Genomic DNA, 19,615 nt, shown 5'->3' with positions numbered 1-19,615 from the left:
AGGGGGGAGTGAGGGAGCTGAAACCGCGAGCATGGTGTTGGGGAATGGTGTGAGTGGTTTGGATGGGGGGACAAAGGTCGATGGGTCTAACCTATCGGCATGGGGTGGCAAAAGGCGAGAATGGAAGAAGTTGGCTAGGGTGGGAGATAGACAACAGGCTGGGGATACGGGTGCGTTAAGTGGAGGGAAGAGGGGAAGGGGAGAGGAGGTGGACTATGGGGGCGAGAAGCGGATGAGGACTTTTGCAGACGGGGGCGTCTTAGTACCTGAGGCGGAGGTTGAAGGAACTCAACCCCGCCAGGCCCAATGAATCTCTTAAGTCTTAACTGTCGGGGCCTGGGCAACCCCGACACGGTGAATGCCCTGCGTACTTTGGTACGTAGGGAAGCTCCGACCATGATGTTTTTATGCGAGACAAAACTTTGTGGTCGTGATATGCGGAGGGTGAGAGAGAAATTGGAGGGTTATCATGGGATTGAGGTGGATAGTATGGGACGGTCGGAGGTCTTGCATTCTTATGGAAGAAGGAGGTGGATTGCAGGTTTGTATCGGCGGCGGTTCATCATATGGATTTTCATATACTGGAGGGGGAGAAGGAGTGGAGAGTTACGGGTTTTTATGGTTGGCCTGCTGTCTCAGACCGTCATCTCTCGTGGGAGCTTCTACGTCTTCTTCATGGTCAATCTTCCTTACCTTGGGTTTGCGTGGGGGACTTCAATGAGATACTGTTTTCTACTGAAATGAAAGGGGGGAGCCAGGCACAATGGCAAATGAACAATTTCCAAGCGGTAGTTGACGAATGTGAGCTGAGAGACGTACCGTGGGAGGGATATGCTTTTACATTCGATAATGGGCAAGCTGGTACAGATAACCGTCAATGCCGACTAGACAGGGTTCTTTGTTCTCATTCATGGCAGGATCTTTTCCCGTATGCGAAGCTGTTTAATCTTGATCGTGAATGGTCTGACCATGCACCAATCAAACTGGTTTTCGACAGACGCGAAATTGGCGGTAAAGCGAGAACTCGGTTCCGTTTTAAACAAATTTGGGTGGGGGAAGAGGGGTGTGAGGAGGCTGTAGTCCGTGGGGTGAAGCGGGGTAATGGCGACTTAGTGGAGGTTTTGCGTGGTTGTGCTCGGGAATTACAAGCCTGGAAGAAAATCAGCATTGGAAAGATTAATCGGTCCTTAGAAGTTAAACGTAAACAATTGGCCCGTTTGAACGAAGGCGACCGCACGGAGGAGGCTGTTAAGCGAAGGAGAAAATTAATAGCGGAAATAGCTGGTCTTTATAAACAGGAAGAACATTATTGGAGGCAGCGATCATGTAACACCCCTCATACCAAGGTGCCTTACCAGGACCACCCTACCATGAGAGTGTGTTACCATCTCGGTTGCCCGAGGTTAGTACATATCAAAAGCGTCTGAACTGAGCACATTTATTAAAGTACTGCAAGGTATAAAGTTTACAACATCCGAATCCAAATACTGATTTAACAAAATACATCTCCAATGTCTGACAATAAAAGAAATCAAACTAAGACTCAGACGGTGATGCTATGACCGTGATGACAATACTCCCATGATCGTCCCCAAGCTCACACTAGCAAATACTGTCAAGCCTGCTCACCATCCCCGAATGGATCACCGCAGATTCCACAAACAACAACGGGGTCAGTATTACTCAAATATTAAGACAAACAAACGAAGTAATCAACTGATCATCACCAATTCCCAATCATCCATTCTCACACAGTAACCGACTACACACCGAAGTGTGTAGCCCTGCCAGATTACCCATCGCAACAGGTAATCCTCGCCGCCAGTGGGTGACCGCAGCCGATCCCACCTAGTCCAGCTCCTCAACGAGCGACAACAATCCCTGTCCCTTAATGTGCACATCCCCTCCCGTGACGGGTTCCACGGAGGGCGAACTAGGGTGTGAAGCCACTCCCGCAAGTGACTCCACCACAATCACAATCACATGACATCACAGCCGTCTCAATACCCTCACACCAACAACGTCACAATAATCTCCATACTCCGATGATCAACAGATAACAATAATCACACAAGCATGTCTTACAAAGAACAGTAAACTGAGTAGGGAAACTCTACCTTACAATCAACAGTGGAATGAACTCGAACAATCAGAAAGGCTCCTCTACGAAGTCTTCTCCTATACCATAATCATATAATACAATTACACATTGCACAACCCCCATATTCCCAATTCCGTAAATGTACAGTAACCCCAACGAATACGAATAACATAGAAATAGAACTTACCAACAGTAGGATGAGGAATTATACGCAAGAACTCCGAAGATTTCACACACAACAAGGCTATGGGATGATTAGGGAGTGATTTGGGAGAGATTAGGGTTAACGTAGAAATGATGAAGTTGAAATGATGTTTTAAAAACTGACGCGAGATATAAAAATAATCTTAAACACTCCCTAATCAAACCGTCAAAATAACACTCGCCAGACCGAATACTCGGTCGAGTAAAGTTATACTCGGCCGAGTATCCGCTACTCGGTCGAGTATTCACTATACTCGGCCGAGTATTCATCGGCAGAACCCAAAACAACTCACAACAACAGCACTACTCGGCCGAGTAGGCTCTACTCGGTCGAGTAGTCACCAAAGAAAATCCGTAGTATTACAGTCTTCCCCCCTTAAAAAGAACTTCGTCCCGAAGTTCACACTCCACTCTAAAACCAGGCACAACACAACGCAACAAGACTATACTAACCACATATAACAACACAAAAGAACTACACAAGTCACCACAAAATTCACTACCCCGACTCAAAGCAAAACAACAAAACAAGACAAAACACGACCGCGACCATCTCTTACCCCCCTAAAAAGACAACGGTTACATCCCCGTAACCAAACATACCTGATAAAAAAGGTTAGGAAAACGTTCTCGCATAGCTTCCTCGGGTTCCCATGTGGCTTCCTCCACATTATGATTAGACCAAAGGACCTTGAGTAAGACCGTCTCACCATTCCGGGTCTTACGAACCTTGCGATCAAGAATCTCCTTAGGAATCTCGGCGTAGGACAAGGATTCATCAAGCTCGATGTTCTCCATTTTAAGGATATGCGACGGATCGCTCACATACTTCCGAAGTTGAGATACATGAAAAACATTGTGTACCCTATCCAAAGCTGGTGGTAACGCTAACCTGTAAGCTACCTCGCTAACACGGTCTAAAATCTCATAAGGACCTATAAACTTTTGGCTTAGCTTACCGTTTTTCCCAAACCTCATAACACCTCGCATAGGTGACACTTTCAAAAGGACCTTGTCACCTACCGCAAACTCAATGTCCCTGCGGTGTAAGTCGGCATAGCTCTTCTGACGATCTTGTGCTGCTCTAATCTTTTGCCGAATTAACTGGACTTGCTCAACCATATCTTGTACCAGCTGTGGCCTTAAAACCACCGTCTCCGAACTATCATCCCAACAAACTGGACTTCGGCATTTCCGGCCATAAAAAGCTTCAAAAGGTGTCATCCCGATGCTTGTATGATAACTGTTATTGTATGAAAACTCGATCAGATCAAGCCTATCTTCCCAACTGCCCCCAAACTCCATAACACATGCCCTCAACATGTCCTCTAAGGTCTTGATGGTCCGTTCTGTCTGACCATTGGTTGCCGGATGAAAGGCTGTACTCATATTCAAAGTAGTACCCATCAACTCTTGCAGTTCTTGCCAAACCTTGGATATGAACCTCGCATCACGATCAGAAACGATATCTTTAGGTATACCGTGTAACCGCACCAGATGCCTCTTGTAACCCAATACCAGCTGCATCTTAGACCAAGTATCTTTCATGGGAACGAAATGGGCTGACTTGGTTAACCGATCAACAATCACCCAAATCATGTTGTTACCTTGCTGTGACCTAGGCAACCCCACAATGAAGTCCATGGAGATCGACTCCCACTTCCACTCGGGTATTTCCAAAGACTGAATCTTACCTTGTGGTCTCCTTTGTTCACCCTTGACCCTTTGACAGGTCAAACATCTGGCTACAAACTCAGCTACATCTCTCTTCATGTTTGGCCACCAAAAAGTCTTCTTAAGGTCTTTATAAAGCTTGTCACCACCTGGGTGAACTGAATAGGAAGTGCAATGAGCCTCCGTCAAGATCACTCTCCGCAACTCTGCATCCTTAGGAACACATCATCTCCCATCAAAACGAACACTCCCATCTGTATGAATAGAGAACCTGGAAACCGTTCCGCTCTCTACCCTTGACTTCCACTCCTGAATCTTAGGATCAAGCTCTTGCTTACTCTTGATGTTCTCATACAACTCTGGCTCGATCGTCAAATCCCTGATGGTATCCCCCTCTCGAATCATAAAGATCCCCAACTTAGACATCTCATCCCTCAACTTCAGCAAGGACATAGCTGTACATAGCGAATGAACGCTCTTCCTACTCAGTGCATCTGCAACAACATTAGCCTTACTCTCGTGATAGATGATCTCTATATCATAATCTCCGATCAGCTCCATCCACCGTCTCTATCGCATGTTAAGCTCATTCTGAGTGTAGATATATTTTAGACTCTTATGATCAGAAAACACCTTAAAAGTTGCTCCATAAAGGTAGTGCCTCCAAATCTTAAGAGCGAACACAACTGCACCCAGCTCCAGATCATGAGTAGGGTAGTTCTCCTCATATTGCTTCAGCTGCCTCGAAGCATAAGCTATGACTTTCCCTTCCTGCATCAAAACACAACCAAGACCATTCTTTGAAACATCGGTATATACCTCAAAGTTCTCACATCCCTCTGGCAAGGCTAGGATAGGAGCTGTGGTCAAGCGTTCCTTTAAGGTCTGAAATGCCGTCTCACAACTCTCATCCCAAACAAATCTGACTTCTTTCCTCATCAAAGATGTCATAGGTCGCGCTATGGTAGAGAAATCTTTCACAAATCTCCTGTAGTAGCCAGCAAGGCCTAAGAAACTCCGAATCTCAGCAATATTCTTCGGCGACTCCCACTTGGTTACGGCCTCAATCTTATTAGGATCCACAGATACTCCCTTCTTAGATATCACATGGCCTAGAAAAGGCACTTCTTCTAACCAGAACTCGCACTTAGATAGCTTGGCATAAAGCTGATTCTCTCTCAAGGTCTGCAAGACTATCCTCAAATGCTCCTCATGCTCTTCCTTAGTCCTAGAATAGACTAAGATATCGTCGATGAAAATAACCACAAACCTATCCAATTACGGTGTAAAGATCCGATTCATCAAATCCATAAAAGCTGCTGGCGCATTGGTCAACCCAAAAGGCATCACCACGTACTCGTAATGACCATATCGAGATCGGAACGCTGTCTTAGGAATATCCTCATCTGCTATCCTCAGCTGGTGATATCCCAACCTAAGATCAATCTTGGAAAACACACCTGCTCCACTTAGCTGATCAAACAAGTCATCAATCCTCGGCAACGGATACTTGTTCTTCACTGTGACACGATTGAGCTCTCTGTAATCAATGCACAGTCTAATACTTCCATCTTTCTTCTTTACAAAAAGAACTGGAGCTCTCCACGGTGACACACTAGGCCTGATGTAACCCTTGCCTAGCGACTCATGTATCTGCCTTTTCAACTCTGCCAACTCTTTAGGTGCCATACGGTAAGGTGCTTTAGATATAGGACCCGTTCCCGGCTTAAACTCCACGCTGAAATCAACATCCCTCTTGGGAGGCAGCCTCGGTATCTCCTCCGGAAAAACATCTTCGAACTCTCTCACCACAGATATCTCAGAAGCTGTCGGTGGCTCTACTCGGTGGTCTCTCACATGACAGAGAATCAAGGGACACTTCTTCCTCAAACATGACTTTAAAGTCATCACAGCTATGAACCTACACTTAGGCTTTACCACAAACCCTCTATAGGACACCCTAATACCATTGGGCCCCTTTAAGGACACCCTCTTTTGCCGACAATCTATCCTGGCATCATACCTACCTAGCCAATCCATCCCGACAATCACCTCGAACCCATCCATGGGAAACTCTAACAGGTCTACTGGTAAATCTACCCCTCCAACTACCATGGATACTCCCTTATACAAATTGAGACACGACACAGACTCCCCCGAAGGTATGAACACATCATCTTTTACAACCTCAAACCTTCCCAAACCCATAGACACAAAGATGACTCTTAGACACAAAAGAATGTGTAGCCCCCCGAATCAAACAAAACAAAGGATGGTACATTATGAACAAGAAAGGTACCGGTAACTACATGAGCATCATCCCGTGCTTCCTGTTTGTCCATCATGAAAAGCTTCCCACTTTTTTTTCTGTCCTCCACCCCGAATCAAAGCATTTGAGGTACTTGGCTTGGCTCGCTTTGAATCTCGAGTGGTCTTTGTTGTTCTCGCGCGATATGATCCACCACCACTGCGCGGTTGTAAATCCGCCCGGTTGCCCCGTCCACCTCTATTGCCCCATGAACCTCCCGGTCGGTTACTAGCAAAACTCTGAGTCGGCCCCTGAGAAAAATTCCCTGACCGAGCTCCTGAACCAGTGTCGGGCTTGAAGCTCGTGCATTCCCGTCTTTTGTGGTCTATCCCACCACAGTTGAAGCATGTAAGGTTAGAGTTGTCACTCACACTCCGACCTCCATTCTTTCCCCAGCCACGATATCCTCCCGAAAAACCAGCTCCACCAGAAAAAGCCTTAGCATGGTTGAAGTTCCCCTTCTTGTTGGTCGATCGATCGTTGCTTCCACTGTCGGCCTTCCTCTTCTGCGGCAGTCCTCTCATCGATCTCTCTTGAGAGATCTACCATTCTCTCAGCTTGACCCGCTCTCAGATACACTTCCTTGAGGTTAGTAGCAACCCCGGCTGGCATACGACTCACGATCTTAGCAGATAAACCTCTCTCAAAACGGAGAGCCAAACCTCTCTGTCCTAGCTGCATGTCCTCAACATAACGAGATAGCTCCAGGAACCGATGATAGTAGTCAGTGACTGTCATCTCATCCATCATGGTGAAGGAATCAAAGTCGGATCTCATCTTGTGTCGGATATGCTCCGGTACGAACTGCTCCCTCATAGCACTCTTCAACCCAGACCACGGAATAGCTCCTTCCGCCTGATAAAAGGCTCTAGCATCTTCCTTGACGTTTTGCCACCAAACTGCAGCTTCACCTCTTAGGTAGTACACTACCTGCTCGACGATCATGTCTTTGGGGCACTTAACCATTTCCATGAGAGCTTCAATCTCACGGTGCCACTTCTCGAGTAGCTTTGGTTCACCTACCCCATCATATGTGGGAGGGTTGAAGTGAGCAATGATGATGCTTAGCTGAGTAGCATCCATCGACTTCTCGTTCCCCTTTCCCACATTTTTGAGAGCTTCAAGGAGAGCCTCTTGTTGCTCAATCATGCGAGCAACCTCATCAAGAGTCATCTCAGAAGCTTGGATCTGCGCGGGAGTTCTTTTGGGCGGAATTTTGAGCTGACAAGAAACAAGGAAACGTAAACACAAAAGCCTATGGCTCAAAACGTCACAACCTTCCGCCAAAAGAACACTCGGCCGAGTATACAACCAGACTCGGTCGAGTAACGACTACTCGGTCGAGTATCATAGATACTCGGTCGAGTATTCGACTCCAGAAGCGAACGTCAAAAACTCAAAAACAACACTCGGTCGAGTAAAACAACACTCGGCCGAGTAGGCTCTACTCGGTCGAGTATACTTACTTACTCGGTCGAGTTATCACATACAGTAGCCACTGCTACTCACTGCCAAACAATACTCGGTAGAGTGCTTGGTTACTCGGCCGAGTGCTCCCTACTCGGTCGAGTACCTGCCCTGCTCGGCCGAGTCACAAAATAAACGGGTATACAGAATAAAGTTCTCTATCATGTTCACTATTCCCGCAACAAACACATAACATCAAGGACTTAAGTGCCACGTTATAACCATACCAACATACGATTCATGCATATTCTAATTCCAACATAACATGTTGGGGTTGGTGTCCTTAACAGTTAGTGCAAGGACTTATAAATCTCTAAAAGGATCAAAGGGCATACTTTTGGTATTATTATCAGTTGATCCACGTTTATCAGTAACGGTTGGCTTGCTAGATAAGTTTGACGTTATTGTCATACAGATGGCGGTGATCAACTGGTCCCTAAAAGTCACACCTATAGGATACGTTTGAGAGATGTGACGGTATGAAAATACTGTCATGTAGATGCCAATTTTGACTAACCAGTTAGTCCGAGTTATTTGACTAGTAATTGGTCAAAATGTGATGTTGAGATATGTTATTTAAATACGGATTAAATAATAATGGCCAAGACGAATTAAGCAGTTAATTCGTAAATTGAATATAAGCGTTTTATATTTAATTAAATGTATATTGAATATTAATTATACAATATTGTCTTTGTCGGACATGTATTAATACTTCAACTAATCCGTGTTATTAGTCGATGTATTAATAACCGATAACCGATGACAGTTTATAATACAAACCCGTCATATACATTTTAGCATTTGGCGAACTGGACCTCGAGCTAAAAGTAAGAGGAAGTGGAAGCCCACTTCCCCATGAGGGCTCTCGGTTTTGGCCGAAACACACAAAAGGAGAGCTCCTCTCCTTTTGTGACCGAGACAATTTCATTTACACAGAAATTAGGGTTTTGGAGATCAAGCTTTCTCTGAAACCGAGATCTCACATCTCGAGAAAAACTCACATCAAGTTCTCCCAATATTGCAAGGCAATCGGAGAACACGTTCTAGCACAAGGGCATTTCTCGGACGGTCTTGGGTGCAACAATTAGGAGGGAATCTCTGTTGATTTCTGTTCTTTACGCCGTGCATCAAAGGACCCGAGGTTGATTCCTTTTCTTTATCGTTTCTCTATTGTATTTATGTTTTATGACGATATTCGCATGTTAAATTTACGTTATAGTCCTAAATTTAAAGGGTATTATACGGATATAACCATACAAGTGGTATCAGAGCGAGGCCACGTAAATTTTTCTATGTGTTTTTTATAAAACGATCTTGAAATGGTTTTGTTTTTGTCTAAAAATCCGTGCGGCAGCAGTAATTCTCACGGCAGAATTTTTTTTTTGTTGCGATTTTAAAACCGTGTCTTGTGTTTACACGGATGTTTGATGTTGTTTTCGTTTTGATATTATGCATATTGTTATTTTACACGATCATTATAACAATATGTTAATGTCTAGCAATTTGTATAATTCATTTTAATCAGTTTTGATCAAAATTGCGTTTGTTTTGTTTCTTCAAAACTGTTTCACGAGGGTTTGGAGTTTTTCAGAAAGTTTTGTACTCGATCGAACAAGTTTTTAATCGATCGAGTGTTTTTTCTGTCATGTTTTTTACTCGATCGAGTCCTTGCTGCACTCGATCGACCCCTTTTAAAACCCTGACTGCTCGATCGAGATGTCCTCGTACTCGATCGAGCAGCTTTGCTGATAAAAGTACTCGATCGACCACCAGTTTAGTCGATCGAGCACCTTCTGTTTGGCAATTCTCTCGATCGACTTGCAGTTCAGTCGATCGAGCCCTTTTTGTTTCTCGATCGAGAACCTTTGTCCCTGGATCGAGGACTTTTGTTTTGACAGCTTTGAAAATTTATTCTTTTTTGTTTTAAATTTTCTTTTGGCCTTAATATGTACTTTATACGGATATTGTACACTCGCTATGATTGTGAAACGGTTCACACACGTACCATTAAGTTATTTTAAAGCGTATTTAAAGTAACGGATTGTAATGGATTAAAATTAAATTGATAGAAGCGGTTTTATCACATGAATTTTAATCATTAAAAGGTGGTTTGGATAAATTTAACATAATTACGGAATTATGTCACGAATGAATTTGTTTTTAGTTGATGCATTTTTTTTATCGTTAATCTTGAATGCTTGTGAATGCCTTTTATTACGTATTTAATTTTACAATCAGTTGTAACTTAGTGTGGCCTTAGTAGAACGTGTTACCGTAATGATGGAACACGGTCTTGGTTGTATTTTGAGATCTCGTATCTCCGTTTTGGATTTTTCACTTGTAATTACAGTTTTAATTAGAATGTAAATAGGTTATATTTTGTAATTTTAAATGTAATTTTTGAGAAGACCAAAGATGGAGACCGGATGCTCACTCCCGCTACATGGATCAAGATGGAACATCAAGACAAGCTTCTCGGGTCCAACGGTGGATTCCAAAGTTGTTTTATGTTCTTTTTATTAGGATAGGCCACACTAGGAATTTTATTTACGTATTGCATTCTTTTATTTATTTTTCGCAACGATAATATGCATCATATTCCGCCTAAAAACCAAACCACCTATTTATTGCATGAAAACTGACACATATAGAGGTCACGAGTTAGTTTTCATTGACATTCTCATGTCACACGATTTTTAAGCCATCACCCAAATTAATTCATTCACGCAGACGCTAGTTATTCGTTCACTTAATATGAATTATAATTTAGTTGATGAGATCTTCCTCGTATAAACCAAAATTGAGAACGGTCTTTATAGGTCAAACTCCAATGAGTCCCTTCTTCGTCGGTAGGCATAATATGACCCCTTCTACGTCGGGTAAGTTGGAACCGATTGACCTATTTTATCTCAACACTATGGTCACTCGTACGATCCTGTGATTATGGTGGACTATAGATAGGATTTACGGAAATCTATCGACCAAGAGTTCTTCCGGAAGAATTAGCTAAACAGTTGGCTTATCAATTTACAGAAATTGAGTCTTGGGATCACTTGTATCATTCTTGAGGGAGATCAATTATGCAAGTGCTTTGAGTCTACACGTTAAAATGAATTTTTAAATAGACTTAAATCACCTCGATGAGTTGCTTATTTCGTTTTGTTTTTCTTTCTTTTTCAGTGTAGATCACGAATTTTAAACTGCTAAATAACAAATGGCTGGTTCTACTGATAACCCAATGCCAAGTGCCACATTGGACCGTGAGTCCTGGCTTCAGATCTTCATGAATCAGATGAATCGCCTACTCGATCAAGAATGATGGATCAAACTTCGCGGACTGGGAGGCGGCATTACGGAATGCTGCCGCTGCTGACGGGAAGCTCAAATATCTATTAGAGCCCATCCCGGCAAACCCAGGTCCCACGGCTAGAGCTGCTGAAATCACCAAGTTCAATGATTTCTGTATGGAAGCGGGTGCGATTAAAAACGTACTCATTTTTGCAATGGAACCCAATTTGCAGAAACGCTTCATAGCCCATGGTGCAAACAAGATTTTCACCACGCTCACCAAGGAATTCTCGAAAGCACCGAGAATCGTGACCTATGAGCATACCACTCGCTTCTTTGATGCGAGACTCCAGAAGGGCCAACCGGTTAGCCCACACATTCTCAGCATGATTGAGAATGTCGAGAAGCTGGAGACCTTTAATTGTAACATCAGCGAGAACATTGTTATCGACCGCATGCTTCATTCACTCCACAATGGTTTTTCGCAATTTAGAGCGAATTACTATATGAATGATTTGAAGAAAACCCCACATGAACTGCACTCCCTTCTCGTACAGACTGAGAAGGACATGAAGTTCAGTGGGAGCTTGAAACAGGATGTTCTTGTTGTGTCAAACAAAGGGAAAGGTAAGGGCAAAGCTCAGGCAAACCTAGCAGTAGGTAAACCGAAGTTTAAGAAGTCGGGTTCAGGAAAGAGTGGTCCTGGTGAGTCGAGCAACTCATCAGGCGCGACAAAGAGCAAGAATGAAAACATGGAATGCCATCATTGCCACAAGACTGGGCATTGGAGACGCACATGTCCTGTTTATTATGAGGACTTAAAAGCAGGTCGTGTTAAACCTGTTGGTATGTCTTCTTCTTCTTCTACTTTTATTCATATGATTGAGATTAACCACGCAAGTTACGGAACTTGGGTACTTGATACTGGTTGTGGTTCTCATCTGTGTAATCATGTGCAGGGGCTCCGAAACATCGAACCCCTCGTAAAGGGTGAGGTGGACCTGCGTGTTGGGAATGGAGCAAGAGTGGCTGCCATCTCAAAGGGGACATATGTGATCCAGCTTCCTAGCGGATTTGAGTTGTCATTATATGACTGCTATTATGTACCTAGTCTTTCGAAAAACATTATTTCAGTTTCTGCACTTGATAAACTTGGTTTTTCATTTGTAATAGAAAATAATACTTGCATTTTCTCATTACACGATATGATTTACTGACAAGGCGATCTCCATGAACGGAATTTATGTTTTAGATCAGACCACGGAAATATTACACGTAATGAATAAAAAGTTAAAGGTTGGTGACAAATATCAAACGTATCTATGGCACTGCCGTATGGGACACATTAATGAGAAACGCGTTAAACAGCTCATCAAGAATGGAGCTATCTCGGCCTTTGATTTTCAATCATTTGGCACATGTGAATCATGTCTCATCGGTAAGATGACTCGGATTTCCTTCAAAGGTGTTGGAATGCGCGCTGCTGACCTATTAGGGCTCATACACACGGATGTATGTGGTCCTATGTCAATCACCGCACGAGAAGGCTATAGGTATTTCATCACTTTCACGGACGATTTGAGTAGATATGGCTATGTCTACTTAATGAAGCACAAAAGTGAATCCTTTGAGAAATTCAAGGAATACCAGAATAGGGTACAGAACCTATTAGGTAGAAAGATTAAAACACTACGTTCAGATCGTGGTGGCGAGTATCTTTCTCATGAGTTTGATCAACACCTAAAGGACCGTGGGATTGCCCTACGCTTAACTCCACCGGAACACCTCAAATGAATGGTGTGTCCGAACGGAGAAATCGAACACTACTTGATATGGTTCGATCCATGATGAGTCACACGGTTTTACCTGATTCATTATGGGGTTATGCTCTTTTGTCAGCCGCTCTAATACTTAACCGAAGTCCGTCTAAAGCTGTTGACAAGACTCCATATGAACTATGGAAGGGAACGGTCCCTAACTTGTCCTTTATACGGGTTTGGGGCTGCGAGGCTTATGTCAAATGGAGACACGAGGATAAGCTCGGTCCGCGATCGGTCAAGACATACTTTATAGGTTATCCTAAAGGAACACTTGGTCATTACTTTTATTCGCCAACCGAACAACGTGTTTTTGTTGCGGCTAGTGCGACATTCTTAGAGAAGGAATTTCTCGAGAATGCAAAGAGTGATAGAACCTTCGAACTGTCGGAGATTCCAGAACCAAGTACCGAGCAATCATTGGAGGAATCTATTCCTTCAATCCCTATTCATGATAAACATTCCCGAGGAACCTAGGAGGTCGGGAAGAGTCTCTATTCCTCCGGACAGATACATTGGTATGGTCGAGGAACATGACATAGATGACATTCTACTCTTAACGAGTAGTGAACCCGCAACCTATAAAGGTGCCATGACTAGTTCTGACTCAAAGCTATGGCTTGAGGCCATGCAATCCGAGATGGACTCCATGTACGAGAACAACGTGTGGGATCTTGTTGACTTACCTGCTAAGGTTCGTCCCCTTCAATGCAAATGGCTTTACAAGATAAAGCATTCTGTGGAAGGTCAACAAGATATCTACAAAGCACGACTAGTTGCTAAAGGTTTCACCCAAGTGCCAGGTTTGCACTACGATGAGATTTTTGCACCCGTAGTCATGCTGCGTTCCATTCGGATTATCTTAGCGATTGCCGCTTTTCATGACTATGAAATTTGGCAAATGGACGTGAAAACCGCCTTCTTAAACGGCTTTTTGGAGGAAGAGTTGTACATGGTACAACCCGAAGGTTTCATCGATCCTGAACATCCTAAGAAAGTGTGCAAGCTTAAGCGTTCCATTTATGGACTTAAGCAAGCATCAAGGAGTTGGAATCATCGCTTCGACCAAGTGATAAAAGAAAATGGATTTACTCGATCGGTCGAGGAACCATGTCTATATATCAAGTCTAGTGGGAGCAAGATTGTCTTCCTAATATTGTATGTTGACGACATACTCCTGATTGGGAATGACATACCTCTCTTAACTTCGGTGAAAGTATGGTTGAAAAACCATTTCCAGATGAAAGATCTGGGAGAGGCACAAAGAATTCTAGGCATCCGTATCTATCGAGATAGATCACGACGGATGTTATCTCTCGATCAGAGTCTTACATAGACAAAGTCCTAGAGAGATTCAGCATGACTAACTCCAAAAAGGGGTTCCTTCCTATGGCTCCAGGGGTGCATTTGAGCAAGTCTCAGGCACCAGAGACACCGGAAGAGAAAGAGCGCATGACACGGATTCCTTATGCCTCGGCTATAGGATCAATCATGTATGCCATGATATGCACACGTCCGGACGTGGCATATGCATTGAGTATGACAAGTCGATTCCAACAAAGATCCGGTGAATCACATTGGCTGGCTGTCAAGAACATTCTTAAGTACCTACGGAGGACTAAAGATTGGGCATTGACTTATGGAGGCCCTCAAAAGCTATGCGCAACCGGTTACGCAGATGCTAGCTTCCAAACGGATCGAGATGACTCGAAATCTCAGTCTGGATTCGTTTTTACTCTAAATGGCGCTGCAGATCACCGGAAGAGTTCGAAACAAACTGTTACAAAGAAATTCTACGACCGAGTCCGAGTACTATGCCGCGTCTGAAGCAACAAAGGAAGCGATATGGATGCGTCAATTCTTACATGGACTATCTGTAGTGCCTAGTTCGAATGACCCGATCACCATCTATTGCGACAATAGTGGTGCCATCTTCCAAGTTAAGGAGCCAAAATCTAGCAATAAGTCTAGACATGTACAACGGAAAGCTCATCTAATCCGAGATTACGTGGAGCAAAAGGAAGTAGTGATAGAAAAGATTGCTACAGATGATAACATAGCAGATCCTCTCACTAAAGCATTACGACAAGATAAGCATGAAGGGCATGTTAATTCCATGGGAATTAAACGTGTTCCTAAGTTGTAGTACTCTTTTATGGATTAGATTCATTCCCTTTTGTACTCTATACGACATCATCGTTTTGATATTTTATATATATTTTGTTTTTCATGTGGAATTGTACGACAATTTTGAACACCACAAAGTGAACTGAACAAACATTATATTTTTTCAGTCCTTGATTGCCCACATGAGCTGATAACTCGGCAATTATTTTGTGACGTTGGTTGATGGTGGGTTCAACGAGCCATAAGTCAACCGGTTGATCGACCAATCACGGAGAAGAGTTATACGGATATCTCGTAGGACACCATTGTGACATCGACGTGGAGTCCTAAATGTTTTATAAACATTCGCTGCCCGGTCGTGGATAGGACTTCCATGGTGATCCTAAGAGTCGATTCTTTGACTATCGACTGTCTCTTGAGACTACGGCAGATTTTGGGTGACTTTGGTTTCTTTCTCACGGTCATCCGTAACAGGGGGCCAAGTAGATTTTTTCTGGGTCATTTCATGCTGTGCTTAGATCGGAAGGAGTCGAGTTGAAGGAAATATTCAGCCTTTATCGGTACTCGATATTTCTCGGGGCCACTCGAGGAGTCAGAATCGAAATGCATGGCCATGCTCGGATACGGATTCGTTTTATCAGTTAAGTTACTCTCTAGTCGGGGAAACCACTCTTGATACAGATCGATTGTAAAATACGACCTTTGTGGATCCGGATCTGCAAATTGTTTTACATTGAGTGGGAGAAATTTTAAATGAATATGAGAATCGGTTATCGCACATACACTTGTACGGACAAGTGGGAGTTTGTTGGAGCTTGTGTCCTCCAGTTAGTGCGGATAACGTCATTGCACATACACTTGTACGGACAAGTGGGAGCTTGTTGGGGTTGGTGTCCTTAACAGTTAGTGCAAGGACTTATAAATCTCTAAAAGGATCAAAGGGCATACTTTTGGTATTATTATCGCTGATCCACGTTTATCGATAACGGTTGGCTTGCTAGATAAGTTTGACGTTATTGTCATACAGATGGCGGTGATCAACTGGTCCCTAAAAGTCACACCTATAGGATACGTTTGAGAGATGTGACGGTATGAAAATACTGTCATGTAGATGCCAATTTTGACTAACCAGTTAGTCCGAGTTATTTGACTAGTAATTGGTCAAAATGTGATGTTGAGATATGTTATTTAAATACGGATTAAATAATAATGGCCAAGACGAATTAAGCAGTTTATTCGTAAATTGAATATATGCGTTTTATATTTAATTAAATGTATATTGAATATTAATTATACAATATTGTCTTTGTCGGACATGTATTAATACTTCAACTAATCCGTGTTATTAGTCGATGTATTAATAACCGATAACCGATGACAGTTTATAATACAAACCCGTCATATACATTTTAGCATTTGGTGAACTGGACCTCGAGCTAAAAGTAAGAGGAAGTGGAAGCCCACTTCCCCATGAGGGCTCTCGGTTTTGGCCGAAACACACAAAAGGAGAGCTCCTCTCCTTTTGTGACCGAGACAATTTCATTTACACAGAAATTAGGGTTTTGGAGATCAAGCTTTCTCTGAAACCGAGATCTCACATCTCGAGAAAAACTCACATCAAGTTCTCCCAATATTGCAAGGCAATCGGAGAACACGTTCTAGCACAAGGGCATTTCTCGGACGGTCTTGGGTGCAACAATTAGGAGGGAATCTCTGTTGATTTCTGTTCTTTACGCCGTGCATCAAAGGACCCGAGGTTGATTCCTTTTCTTTATCGTTTCTCTATTGTATTTATGTTTTATGACGATATTCGCATGTTAAATTTACGTTATAGTCCTAAATTTAAAGGGTATTATACGGATATAACCCTACATAACAAACATTCACAAACCCGTCACCTCCACCATTTCCCCAATCACCACACTTACAAATTTCATCACATACCCTTTTCAATTATCAACTATTACCACATGCATCTTCACATACATGTACATACTAAACCTAACTCTTATCACACTTCCCCATGTTACCGGCTCGAGTTAATGAGGGCCAATTTGCGACTCCGGGACGTCTCTCGAGTCTTTGCGGTAGCTCCAAACAACTCTCCCCGGGTTCATTTTATTTAGACTCCCTAGGTTCATTAAATTCATTTGTTTAGGTGCCGGAATCTTCGGCTCTGATACCACTTTGTAACACCCCCTCATACCAAGGTGCCTTATTAGGACCACCCTACCATGAAAGTGTGTTACCATCTCGGTTGCCCGAGGTTAGTACATATCAAAAGCGTCTGAACTGAGCACATTTATTAAAGTACTGCAAGGTATAAAGTTTACAACATCCGAATCCAAATACTGATTTAACAAAATACATCTCCAATGTCTGACAATAAAAGAAATCAAACTAAGACTCAGACGGTGATGCTATGACTGGTGATGACAATACTCTCATGACTGTCCCCAAGCTCACACTAGCAATACCTGTCAAGCCTTCTCACCATCCCCGAATGGATCACCGCAGATTCCACAAACAACAACGAGGTCAGTATTACTCAAATATTAAGACAAACAAACGAAGTAATCAACTGATCATCACCAATTCCCAATCATCCATTCTCACACAGTAACCGACTACACACCAAAGTGTGTAGCCCTGCCAGATTACCCATCGCAACAGGTAATCCTCGCCGCCAGTGGGTGACTGCAGCCGATCCCATCTAGTCCAGCTCCTCAACGAGCGACAACAATCCCTGTCCCTTAATGTGCACATCCCCTCCCGTGGCGGGTTCCACGGAGGGCGAACTAGGGTGTGAAGCCACTCCCGCAAGTGACTCCACCACAATCACAATCACATGACATCACAGCCGTCTCAATACCCTCACACCAACAACGTCACAACAATCTCCATACTCCGATGATCAACAGATAACAATAATCACACAAGCATGTCTTACAAAGAACAGTAAACTGAGTAGGGAAACACTACCTTAGTGCAGATACCTCATTTCTGCACCCCTCGCAAACCACCCGGTGATGATTGGGCCGCATGTTTGGTACGCGGAACGATTTGTGACAGTTCGTAAGTTTATCGTCAAGTGATTGCTCAAACATTAATGTCTACCTCTTAATTGTCATCTACGTGCCGATACGGTCGTTTTGGCAGTAATTAGAGTACATTTGGAGTTCGGGTCAAAAACCGTCTTCATTTCCTAAAACCGTCAAATCCCGAGTCAAAGCAATGTGCTTGTCTACCTAAGGTTAGGATGTCATAAAATGTTGAGATTATATCTCATTTTGAGTCTCATGTCACTTCATTAGGCTAAACCAAAAGTTTACATTACAAAATGTGCATTTCATTTAGCTAAAATGACAACCCAACCTTTATGCCCGTTTTACGAGGCGATAACGACTTTGTTGGGTCAGACCTATTTCTCAAAAAGTTCTAGATCTCTTTCTTAGCTTTCCAACGCCACCGAAATCACCTTAATCCGAGTCTTGTAGAGAAAGTTATGCCTAAAATACGACAGGCTGTCAAACGCGTTTTCTACGCGCAGAGGAACCTACCCGGGAAAGGACGCAGCAAGTGCTGCGCCTCTTCCAAGGGACGCAGCACCTGCTGCGCCTTTTCCCAGGGCTTTCTTTTTGTCCAAGTTTCCGCGTTTAACCTAAGTCGGTTATTTCCGGATCTTTCCTTCCGTATCCTAGTCTTACCATAATTCCGTCGTGTGATTAGTATAAATAGGAGCCTTCGCTCCTCATATTTCTCACGCGAGTGTCCGCCCTTCTCTTCTCCCTTTGCATTCTAGACTTTGTTCTTACTTTTTGGCGTCTACGTGCTTGAACTTTCGACCACGTAAGCTCGGATCCTTCGAGTACCAAATTTCCTCCCGTTTGCATGACCGACCAATTTGACCAACTACACATCAATCAACTTAATTAACTTAATCGTTTTCCTCTTACGAGGGCACTTTCTTTGCATTCGCGTCGAGCATCACTAATCGATATCTTAGTCCTTCTCGTTTCGTCAACATGTAAGTCTGAGGGTGTATAATCCTTATTTATTTATTGTATTTACCTTTTGTATCATCAATTGTAAGGTTTATGTCGAAAATACCATTAAAACCGATTTCTAAAACCTCGTTCAAACCTCTTTTTTACGGATTTCCAGTAGATAACCGTCGAGAAAGGACGCAGCAACTGCTGCGCCTCTTCGAAGGAGCGCAGTTCCTGCTGCGCCTCTTCGTGAGGCTGCCGCAGTTCCTGCTTCCTTTCTTCTTCGTTCGTCCTCTGTTGTTCGTCAAGTTCTTTTATTTGTTTCGTTTGTTTGTTAATTCTTCATCATGATAGCATATAATTCACATGTATATTATAATCATCATCATTAATATGTTTTAATCATCACAAATCCGACTTAAATCCCAAGTAATCCAATATTTGCGGGTTTTCGTCATTAAATTCAATTCCGGGTTATAGAGATTCAATTCGTCAATATTGGGTTTCTGGAATTCGTCTTTGATATAGTTTTCACCTGTCTTTTGTCGTGTTCATCGCATATTCGTCATTAATCCATCATATCTAACCTAATTAATTGAATTAATTTGTTTGACTCATTAATATTTTTCACTTCTAT

This window comes from Silene latifolia, chromosome 2, assembly GCF_048544455.1.
Source record: "Silene latifolia isolate original U9 population chromosome 2, ASM4854445v1, whole genome shotgun sequence".
Taxonomy (NCBI): Eukaryota; Viridiplantae; Streptophyta; class Magnoliopsida; order Caryophyllales; family Caryophyllaceae; genus Silene; species Silene latifolia.
Note: the sequence above shows the minus strand (reverse complement) of the source record.